This window comes from Mesoplodon mirus, assembly GCF_964341445.2.
Source record: "Mesoplodon mirus genome assembly, chromosome: 9".
NCBI classification, from domain to species: Eukaryota; Metazoa; Chordata; class Mammalia; order Artiodactyla; family Ziphiidae; genus Mesoplodon; species Mesoplodon mirus.
The window spans coordinates 9,616,230-9,627,731 of record NC_138985.1 but is presented as its reverse complement, the minus strand read 5'-3'; the positions used below and the strand labels follow the sequence as shown (position 1 = coordinate 9,627,731).

At 49.8% G+C, this 11,502-nt stretch overlaps 1 protein-coding gene across 5 annotated transcripts in view; it reads left to right on the top strand.

Annotated features, from left to right (window-relative positions):
* The first annotated feature begins 1,851 nt into the window (after positions 1–1,851).
* IKZF1 (IKAROS family zinc finger 1) overlaps positions 1,852–11,502 on the top strand; it is an 89,771-nt gene continuing 80,120 nt past the window's right edge. For 3 of the 5 annotated variants that reach the window (XM_082632632.1, XM_082632631.1, XM_082632630.1), the window contains exon 1: positions 1,872–2,006. The gene's annotated coding sequence lies outside the window, so the exon portion shown is untranslated. Of the gene's footprint in view, positions 2,021–11,502 lie in introns of all 5 variants that reach the window. The other 2 variants (XM_082632633.1, XM_082632629.1) reach the window with 2 other exon arrangements.

The window sequence follows — 11,502 nt, the reverse complement described above, 5'->3', positions numbered from 1 at the left end:
ATGGCAGAGGTGAAGGTGGTCCACAGGGCCCCTGGCCCCGCCACGAGCAGCCTCCGTAGACGGGCCACAGCCTCCCCTGGCCTCGCTCAGCTGCCCGTTCCCTGTGCCCGGAGGCACTTCTCTCCACTTGCAAGACCTGCCCAGCCTCCCGCTTCGAGGCCCCGGGGCCCTTTCTCGCTCTTGCCATGGAAGGACGCGGTCCCGTTTGTCCTGCTCGCAGGGATGCGCCGGCGTTGGTCTGAGCCTTACCGAGGCGCCCCTGCAAGTCTTGAAAGGCCGCGGTCTTGGCTCGTGTAACAGACCCTCCCCTGGCGCCTGGGCGGGGGGTGGGGGCGATGCCCAGCACAAATCTGTTGAATTCATGACTCCCGCCCTTCTGCTCGAACTGAGCACCCTCGCCGGGCTCCTGCCGGTGGGGCCTGCCTGATCAGAATGACGGATTCCTCGCGGAGGGCGAAGAGGTGCGCCATCAGAGCCGGCATCCCCGTTTGAATCGATACTCAGCGCCTAACACTCGCGCTTCGGGGCTCGCGGAGGGAGAGGCTGAGGCGCAGAGAGCCGAGGAGGGGTCACAGGTTTGCCTTCCGAGCCGCCCGCGCCGCCGCCGCCGCCGCCCTTTCACACTCGCGTGTGCACACAGGCCAAGCCGGAAGGCGCGATCCTAACTTGTGCCTCGAGCGGGTGGGAGGGAAGAGAGACGAGAGGTATTCCATTGGTTGTCTGGGAAAATGAATTGCACCTTCCCCTCACTTGCGGAGGATCAACTTTTCCCACCCCCTCGGGTGGGCACTCATAACCTGGGGTCGCAGCCAGAACCGGGGAGCCAAGTGGCCCTAGCTGGAGGGAAGCGAAGCCGGGCGGGCAGTGGGCTGCCCTAGACGTCGGGAAAAGTGCTGCACGGGACCCCGAGTGCCCCGGGCGGGCGAGCACGCGGGTGCCCCGACGAGCGGCCCGGGGCGCAGGGTTGAGGGTCCCCGGGAGGGCGCCCCGGCTCCAGCGGCCCTGCACGCGTCGTCCGCGCCGGACCCCCAAGGGTTAAGCGCGGGCCCCGCGGCGCGGTGGCAGACACGCCAGCCAGCCCGGGACGCGGAAAGGCGGTCACCGCCGGCCGCGCGGGGCCGCGGCGGGATGCGGCGCTGGAATGAGGAAGCGCGGCGGCGCGGGGAGGGCTGGGGCGCGCGGGCGCGGGGGTGGCGGCGGCGCGCCCAGCGGGCCCGGCGCGGGCGAGCGGGCTGCAGCCGGCGGCGGCGCCAGCAGGTACGGCCCGTGCCCGCCGCCGCCCCGAGAGCCTGGGCTCGGGGGACCGGCGTCCAGCCCAGCGCGGCGGCAAAGTTTGCGCGCGCGGCCCCGGAGTTGCGGTCGGGACGACGCAGCGCGAGCGGGCGACCGGCGGCAGGGGCGGCGCGCCCCGCCCCGCGTCCCGCTGCGAGCCCAGCTCCGAGTTCCGCGCCGCGGCCTGTCCCCGTCTCTCTCCGAGCCCCGCTCCGAGCCCCGCTCCGCGTCCCGCCCCGCTCCCCGCTCCTGTCCCGCTCGGTGCCGGGACAGGGCGCGCCGGGACCGGCTTGGCGCCCAGCCCCAAAGTTTGTGGAGCGCTGGTCCGCGGGGGCGCGGCGCGGAGCCCAGGTGCGCGGCCCGTGGGCGGCGCTGTGCGCGCGGGACGGGCCGACCGGCCGGGAGCGCGAAAGCCTGGTGGCGGCCGGCGGGGGGTGGGGAGCGCAGAGGAGAAATGGGGAACAATGCGAGTGAGCAACTTCAGGAAGTCATTGTGAAAGAAAGCTGGGAAGAGCTGGGCGGCCGAGCGAGCCGGGCGCTCTGACAAGTGCCTGCGCGGCCCGCGCCCGGGGCGGCGTCTACGGCGACGGTCCTGGGTCCCCGCGGAGCGCAGCCGAGCCCGGGCGGGACGCTTGGCCGCGGCGAGGGGGCCGAGCCGGCGAGCCCGGCTCCGAGGTTGTTCTTGGCGCCCGAGGATCGGTCTTGGACCCCCAGAGTGCGACGCACACATCCACGTGAGTGTTTCCAGGTAGAATTTCCGTAGGAAAACTTGGATTAAAAGAGAGAGAGAGAAAGAAAGAAAAGACGAGGCGGTTAGATGTGAAGTACTGGTTTCGCTCGGGTCCGCCTTTCCTCTGCGGGGACAGTGGGAGCGCTGACTTTTGTCAGAGCCTGGGCCACTTGGTGCTGTGACTGCAGGTGCAGGGCAGGCCGGCCGGCCGTGGGACACCTGTGAGCCGCCCCGCTGTCCCCGTGGGGAGGACACCGTGGTCCCGGTCATGTTTAAATCGATCTACGCTTATATAGTGAGATCACGGAAGTCAGCCTTTATAAAGTCATTCATAACGCGCTTTCTTATTTTTGACGTGAGAGCTTTTTGTTTATACTGTAAAATAAATAGACCGAGTCTGAACTTGCTTTCCGCAAAATCGGAATTATCCCGGTTTGAAAAGTTGGTAGTACTTTTGCCGAGTGCCGTTTTGGCTGTCAGGTTACGAAACCGCTCGGTCAGAAGGCGTCGGGTTACTTGCGACTGTGTTTGAAACGTGTTTGAAAAATTCGTCAAGGATCCTTGGTGATTCCTAAGGAATCTCCTGAAGGTGTGATTGCTTTTTCTTCTAAGTTGGAGGCACGGAGTGTAGCATCTCGAGAAGCAAAGAGGGTTACGATTCGATTTGCAGGGTCTGATCCAGCATTTCCAAATGCAGCTTTCAAATGCAGTTTCCATTCTGTCTCGACTGCAGCCCCCGGAGTGAATGTCAAGGCCTGTGCTTCCCTCAATTTCAACACTCAAAATTCCCCACCCTGCTCCCCACGGGGTATTTCAGCTTTGAGGTACCTTATTTTAAACTTGGAAAGACAAACTGGTATTGAAGAAAGATCTCCTTAACCTTCTGTTAAAAGTTTAAAGAAAAGGAAACTGAAAATATTTAATATGCATAATATTTAAACTTTCATGGAAATTTCAGTGATTTTAAGGATTGGTTCACTTTGGTTATAAGTTGAGGGGAGAGTGGAACCTGCAGGAAATGGTCTGAGCCTCTTGAATTCACTGCTTTGTTTGAAGATGTTTATTTGATGAGGTTATTTGGATTCATCTTTTATATGGGATTTTTAAAGTAATAATTCAAGTATTATGTATATTATATGTGTTGCAATTGTTTCAGTGACAAATTAGATTATTTGATATGTGACTTAAAATTTAAGCAGTCACAGATATCTCTAACCGGAAGATTACTTGCTTACGTTCCAGATTATACAGAACGTGTTCAAAAAATAATTTGTGTGCACAGATATAAATAATGATGTCGCATTTTAAAATCCTATACAACTTGGGTTTGATATAGTGTATCCGATTTCAAAACTTCCCATGGTCATACATGTTTATACCTTTTTTACATGGGAAAAAAAATGTGTTTCCTGGCCTCAAAGTCCACCAGAGCTGAAGACCAAAACATGTCACTGAGTTAAATGGTCAGGTTTTCTTCCCGTCCTGTTTCTTGGGGATAGTTGAAGGCAGCAGTTTCAGAAACTCCTCCTTGCTTCTTTAATTCATCAATATTTTAATAAAAGTGCTACATCTTGGGAAACTACATATCCTCGGAAATTCAGAAGCATCGTAACAATAAAAGCCCATCATCACGGCCTCATGGGATGAGCCCACAGGTCCGTGAATCAAAGTATGTTGCATTGGGGTCTTTTGAGAAGTATGTCTGAAGTCTCCTGAGAGAAGGTAACCAGTGGTTTCCTTGCAGCCATTTCCCTTGTTGAAAATTAAGATCACAGCCAAGTTCCTGGCCAAGAGGCTGCAGCCAGCAGTGCCGGGACCACTGTGTCTTCCTCACTGGAGGCCTAGATTCTGAGGATCGTGGTTCTTTGGTTTGGGGATCTTTTCCCCTTGGCTTGGATGTGCGTGTCTCACGTTGGGTCATGTGTAGGAGCATATTGTCAGTATAAACGTCAAACTCTTGAAGTTTGAGAGGACCCGGTGTATATATCCAGTCTACTACATGCCATGCTGTGAAACACCTCCACCCTGTCCACGTGTCGTGTGTATCCTTCACGGTTACATGTGTATTAATAGATACAGGAAATCAAGGCATTATGTGACCATATGCACACAGACGCACACGGGGAGTACACACAGCGTGGGGAGAGACGCAGGGGGCAGAGTGGGAAAGGGTTATAACATCAAACACACCTGACCTGAGTACTAAAGCCCCTCCTTTCGGGGTTTGTTGGTTGGTTGGTTTGATTTTTACCTTTTACTAAAACAAGACAGATTTTCCTGCTTGGAATGGTGCATTTAAGCATAAGTGATGCTATACTCTGGGTGTCTGCCTCGCGTATTTTCAGTTAACCCAGAACTCATCAAGGGTAGCAGCGTTCAGAGGCATTTTTGTTTCTTTTTCCCTCCTCTAATATTTGTCATTATGAAATAATTTCACTACGAAATAAGTCTTGGTTTTGTTGCCTTATTTGAATGGAGATTTATATCAGTGGATCCAGCTGACAGAGTGCAACCCTTTGGGGTTGACTGGCAGCCCTTGCTATTTCTCTTTTTTTTTAATTATTATTTTTAAAATTTCACTGAAGCATAGTTGATTTACAATGTTGTGTTCATTTCTGCTGTTTCTACACACGTTTTTGGGTGCTGTGACTCCCACTTGTGGCCATAAGATGCCGCCCCTCCGGCCCTGATGGTTACCGTTAGTCCCTGTCTGGTGTCGGTCCGTTTGTACCTGCAGAGCCCTCAGGCGTGTGTGTAGCATCGTTCCATGTCACTGGAGAAAACACAAGATGTAAAAGCGGCAAGTGACCCCTCCTTTGAGGCTGACAAGGGGAGAACCGTTGATCCAGTTGACACCTTGAGACGGATCATTCTGGTTTTGCTCAGAACAGGCGCATGTACACGTGTGGTCCAGACCTTGGGCAGGTTGCATTTCAGAGCGTAGGCATTACACACACACACACACACACACACACACATATCTAAAATCCAGATGAGGAGGGAGACAGGAATGGGGTTCATCAGGGACGTGGGCCTCCCAAAGCAGACTCGAGCCACACCAACAAAACTGGTTTTATCATGGGGTCGACCAGATGCCCACCCTGGTTTCTCCACGGAGACCTGGCATGTTGCTCGCTGCAGTGTAATAAATGTCTCTGCACTGCAGGTTATCTTTCGGCATCTCCTGTTATATATGTTCACGTCCTTCCATTTTCAGTGTCGTTGCTTTAATAGCTTGTGTTTGACATCACTTTGAAATGTTGGATGATATTCTAACAAATATTTGTAAGATGTTATGAAACATTAAAAGTGAAATCCTGAGCAAACAAAAGAAGCTTTGCAGAGAGCCCCAGGGTGGAGAGGTGGGCAGGGCCCACCCTGCTTTGGTGTGTGTTTGGTTGGGGGCCGGGAGTCACTCCTGAGCAGGGCCTGGTGGGGAGGCAGCCCGGGCCTCCTCTGCAGGAAATGGCCTCATCCCTTGAGTCCGTCTTTTTTTCCTTCTCCTGTTTTGCTGCAATGAACAGGTGGGTGGATGCCTTGGGTGCCTCCCATGAGCCACCTGGGGATGAACTGTGAAAAATGCTGAAAACCCCGAGTTCCAGGCCTGGGGGCCACCTGCGTTCCCCGCCACAGGCCTGGCTGTGTCTCCCTTCTCCCGGGGCCATTTGTTTCTGCCTTTGGGGCGCTCAGAATGCCTGTTGACTAAAAGAGATCCCTCTCCCACCCACCGCAAGCCCGCCAAGTCAGACGTCCTAATCTGTGAACCCGTTTTGGTCAGGACAGGAAGCACGGGCTCCCTTCCTGCCCCTGTTTTCCTGAGAGAAAACTACCTTCCCTCCTTTTTTGCATACTTGGCAAATGGGCCCACCTTCCTCTCCGCCCCAGTGGAAGGCGAGAGGGCAGTGACGAGGCGAAGAAGACAGCAGGGTCCCTTGCAGGTGGCTGAGTCCAGGGGCTTCTGCGCAGCTCAGGGTCCGAAGGCCCCAGGCCTCCAAGGTAGGACTGGGGGGCAGCCCCCCTGGGTCTCCAGGGGCCACAGGCTCCTGGGCGAGATCGCCCATTTCTTTGCGGCTTTTCCACAGATGGGATGTTCCCAGCGTGCACTCTCCTCCTTCCCAGGGCAGCCTACGACCCAGCCCCTGCCCGGCACCCCTCCCGTTGTCTGTCCTGGGTGATGGAGAGCCTCATTACCTTCCATGTGTTCTCTCTCTGCTTTCGGGGGTCCCCGCTTCACCTCCTGATGGCTTACGGCGCAGGGCCACGGCTTAACGAATTGCTGAAGATGGGCCCCAATGAGAGGGAAAGCTCCTCCTTCAGCTTTTCTCATTCAAGTGTGCAATGATTCGTTTTTCTTCGGCAGTCAGCTCACTGCTAAAAGAAATCTGACTCTCTTCCTGCCATGTTCGCGCCAAAAGTGAGGTCTCGTGGACGTGCAGTCGGCGCAGGGCTTCTGGGGCGTGTTGAGGGCAGGTGCCGTGTGCGAGGGTCCCAGCTCTGTGACTGAGTCCCTTCCCTCCCTCCCTTCTCTCTGTCTCTGCCGCTGTCTCTGCATCTTCCTTCTGTCTCTCGTGTGTGGGGTGTTTGCAGAGACACCTCAGAACTGCATAAAGACTTTGTAGATGACCTTACACATACTGAAATAGACATCTGGGCTCCATTGCTGAGTTCACGTGCTAAAACGGACACTCTAAAGCTTTTTCGGGCAGTTTGAAACTGTCTAAAATTGAACAGGACGGTTTGGATTAGAGTCCTTTTCTAAAGCGAGGGGTTCCACAGTGAATATTGATTCATCGGTTTTTGGTAAATTTTTGTTGTTACATCAGACTTTCACTAGCACACTTGGAGCATATGAAATACCACACAGGACACCTCCTTAGATCAAATGGGGGAAATGTTTAATTTAGAATCTTTAGGAGAAATGAAAATGAGGGATTGATCTCTCGTAAGCTGACTTTGGAGGCACTCTGAAATGAACTCCAGTGCTTTTAATGGAAACTAGAAAGTGCCGGCAACCCCCTGGTGTGAGCCCCACTCTGAGCCTGAAAAAGTGACCTTTTCTTCCTCCTTTGTGCTGGGTTTTGTGTAGGGCAGTGATATTCAAAGAGATCCACAGTGAAAACGTATTGATAAATTGTGTATCCTACTTCATTAAATTGAAAATCATACTGCTAATTATCTCAGGTTGTTAGAGATAAGGCAATTAATTACCATTTAAAAATGGTTTCGAAATTTCTAGTGCATTTCTACTTGCGTTTTCTCGCTTCTCTCTGGAGTTGTGTTTCTTTAACCTGAATTTCAAGAATTTTCAGTTTAATTTAGAGCAGATAACCTTTTGTAAAAGAAATGTAATTTGCTGGGAAAAAAAAGTAAAACATTGAAAATAAATAACTTAAACTTATTTAAGGGCTGCAGAAAAATCTGACTGTAGTGTTTAAAATGAGTTTTCCTATATTTTGCTCCCTGATGGATGTGAGCATTTTCTGCCTGATTATACATAAAGATGTGCTGATTTTGTAGGCCAGAAAACGAGGAAGTTGTAAGCCTCTGTGAGGTTCTACTGACGACACCCACCCCCCGGGTTTGCACTGTGGGCTGAAGGTTGTGGATGACAGAAAGGACACCAAGCAGTCCTGGTTGGGCCTGATACCCACTAGGAGAGCACATCCATATGGACCTTGTTACATGTTCTGTTACGTTGGGCATTTTGTCCTTGGGATCCTACAAGGTTTGGGTTACAGGATAGCTCAGCTCACTGTCCGTCACCGAATACAATGGAAATCTAGAACTTTTCTTGCTAATTTGGTCCAACTAAAGAACCCATTCAGAATATCAAGTGGTATTCTTCTCTGTGATCATTTTAGTTACTGTCAGTAGCCTCCACTGTTACCAAATCATTGATACATTTGTACTTCCTTTACCCTTCTCAGACACAGCTGAACTTGACTTCGGCTGACCCATTTGAAGCTGGGGTGACCAAAGTAAATTCCCAAAGTCCTGAAGCTGCTAAGAGATTAAGCTACGATTTAAGGAGCCTGATTTTTTTTTTTTTTTTTTTTTTTTTTTTTTTTTTGCTGTACGCGGGCCTCTCACTGCTGTGGCCTCTCCCGTTGCGGAGCACAGGCTCCGGACACACAGGCTCCGCGGCCATGGCTCGCGGGCCCAGCCGCTCCGCGGCATGTGGGATCTTCCGGGATCGGGGCACGAACCCGTGTCCCCTGCATCGGCAGGCGGACTCTCAACCACTGCGCCACCAGGGAAGCCCGGGAGCCTGATTTTTGAATTTACATTCTGTGTACTATGAACTTGGTTTTGAAAAGTGGATGGAGATGATTTTTTAAGAATTTTTATAAGAAGTTACTTCATTTTAATTCATTACAGCTGATAATTTAATTCATTACAGCTGATAATTTTGGGGTGTTGTAAACAGAAGTGATCTCAGAATGCAAGTCCTTTAGGGAGAATTTCCCATTAACCTGGAAACCACATGGCCTTAACATGGAGAGTCAGCCATCAGGATGTCTGCACCCATTTCTCTCTGGAGCCAGCATCCTATGATGCTCTGGAACACATTTTCTCTCTCTGTTTGCATCTAGATTTGTAGCTCTTGTTTCCCACCAGCTAGGCAGGTGAGACTTTTCTAAATTAAAAAAAAAAAAAGTTATATGGTAAACTGGATGGTGTCCTCAGTGAGAAAATCAACAATAGCTTTTCAGTTGTTGTTAATAAATAGATATGTATGGATTGCAAACACTGGGTATTCCTGTGGGGATTAGCATAATTTTACTTCCTTGGGTCTAAATAACATAAATATAGCTTTAAAAAGAAGTCCAATGGCCTCTGTAGAAACCTCAGTACGACAGGTATGTTTTTCGGAGTGTTATGGGTGGACAGGTGGATTTTCCTACCATATACAGTTTTAATTTTGAATTCTTCATGTCCACATAAAACTTCACTGCTAAGAAGGCAAGAAGAGATACTGTATTCATGACAGCATCTTGCCTTGCTGAGTAAAAAACTGAGTGCATATTGTGACTTTGTATTTATCTATTTTATTAAAAATGAAAAAAATCTTTGAAAAATAATAGGAACACAAAAACTATTCCTGGGTTCCTCTGTCTTTTCACTTTATAATGACAAGAGCTCAACACTTACGAGAATATCCGTGTAAATAATTATTTTAGTCCAGTTCCTACATTTTTCTTTAAGGATGGAGATGTCACTTTTGTTGCACAGCCAAGCATGAAGTCTTCTAAAATCGGGAAGAAGGTAGAAGAAAATGATCTAAACTTAGACTTTTTACTTAAGTGATGAAGTGTAAAAGGCCATTTATATTTAAGGAAGTGACTTAGGAAATGGCCTCTGAGGACGGCCAGAATCAGGAAAAGTCCTCTAAAAGAGTATGTAAATTCTGAGTGTGTCTGTCTCTCCCAGGGTTGCTGAATAAACAGCAGTTACTGTTAGTAGTTTGAGAGGCAGTGTACAGGGGTGTACACATGAGCGGGTCCAGACACACAGCAGTTGTGCAGTGCTGGACCTTCCTGGGGCACTTGAAACCCAGCTCTGGACCTGTTTTGAAAGCACAAACTGTCTCCAGCTCCGTTTTCTGTATAATTTTCTGATTTCTAATATTTTGCATCTGTTTTTCTGCCTCACTTCGAGACAGGTAGCTCCATGATGGCTTTTACAAATAGCCTCTTGGTTCTTTTCATTCTGTATTAAGTCCCTCCTCACTAAGCATGTTTTCAGACAGCAGCGTTTTCAGCTGTTTTTTGAAGAGGCTTCCCGAGTTCCCCCTGACCCTTCCTCTTTTGCATATCAGTTCCTGCCCCTAGAAACAAAATGTGAGGACAGATTGCACATGGGAGCTAATTTGCCCTCAAAAAGCAGGTTCACAGCAGAACAAACCGCTGGAGGAAGAGCTCTCTGTAGCTCAGTTTTAAAAAAGGGTGTGTGTGTGTGTGTGTGTGTGTGTGTGTGTGAATGGCTCAGTTAAATATGGGGGAGGGGGTGTGTGAAAGCCAAATTGGATTCCCTGCCATCCTGTTTAAATCTTGTTTTTCATTGTTATTTGCACCAGCCCTAATCTCTGTGGAATAATCATGAAAATGTGTAGATTGGCAGCTAATTTTTGAAAAATGAAAAGACTCAGAAATGGAATAACTGGGCTCCGAAGTTGTTACGTTCTCCCGACCTGTTTTGTCAAGTTGTTAGGAAGACCTCTGTGGTCCTCAGAACCAGACACAAAGACCCTGCATATTGCCTTTGCTTTCTCTTGGAAAGTTTCCTTTTTTAAGAGACAGTGTAATTCACAGTGATAGGGTACATGTGCAAAAATAAAATCTACCAGTCTGAAGATCAAAAGACTTTCTCTCAGCAGGAATAATGGGTTTTATTAAAGAGGTCTGTGACCTAAAACATTTTAAATAGATTATAGGCTTGGCCCGTGTTCCCCCTTCAAAATAAGCGTCATTGAGATTATAAGGAAATAACCCCAAACGTAACTCTAGTGGAGTCACTCATCAGGGAGGAAAATAACCAATAGCATCCATTGGACCAAATAACCAGAATTTAACTATATTGTAGAAGTTTTGTGATGAAGTTTGCCTTAATTGCAGAGTATTACAAAGAACATGCTTATTTTCTGTGAAGATACAGGTAACACCCATTCCTTATCCATTTATCCATTTAAAATTTGGGACCGCTGCCCAGGTGGTCCTGGGTTCAGATCTCAGCTCTGTTGTCTGTTTAGATGTGTGGCCTTGGGCAGAATACTTCTTTCTTAGCCTCGGTCTTCTCATCTACAAAATGGAAAGAATAATATGGATTATGTGTCATAATAAGAATACAGTTTAATTGTAAGGATTAAAGATGCACACTTAGCAAATGGGGATTGAATACTAGATCTACAGTGGACACTCTGCCGGGAGCTCAGATAAGACAGAGGACAATGTGGGTGGTGTCCAGGCCTGTGGGGATTAGCAGTGAAATGCCAGGCGCATGGTAGTTGCTTCAAGAAAGCGAACTAACCCCAGTATCGTTTCCTTTCCCTCTTTTTCTGGCATATATAAGGCACTCAAGAAAGGCTATGAAATATTTCTGAACAGGAACCCACCCATGTGGTTCCTCATAGCACATTTGTTGTGCTGTGTACTTAATTCTTTAATCGCCATTCATCAGGGTGGCTTGGAGAGTCATCGAACTGTGGTTCGTGACAAGCATCTGGCTTTTAATTTTGACTTCATTAATCCAGACTCACCTTTTTGGACTATGGAAAAGCCCTGGTACCTCAGGGAACGTGCTGTGAGGGGAGGCGGCTGAGGAGGGTCCGGGGACCCCTGCTGTCCCCAGCTCTTCCCACCTGGGTGGTCCTCGCAGGCTCTTGCCGAGCCGTTCTTCCAGCTGCTGGCTCTCCGGTGGGTAGAAATGGGGCCACTCGTCCTGGAGATGTGCCCAGGCTCCACACTCGGAAGCGACGGCTGCCCGGGGCTGTTGGATGCTTG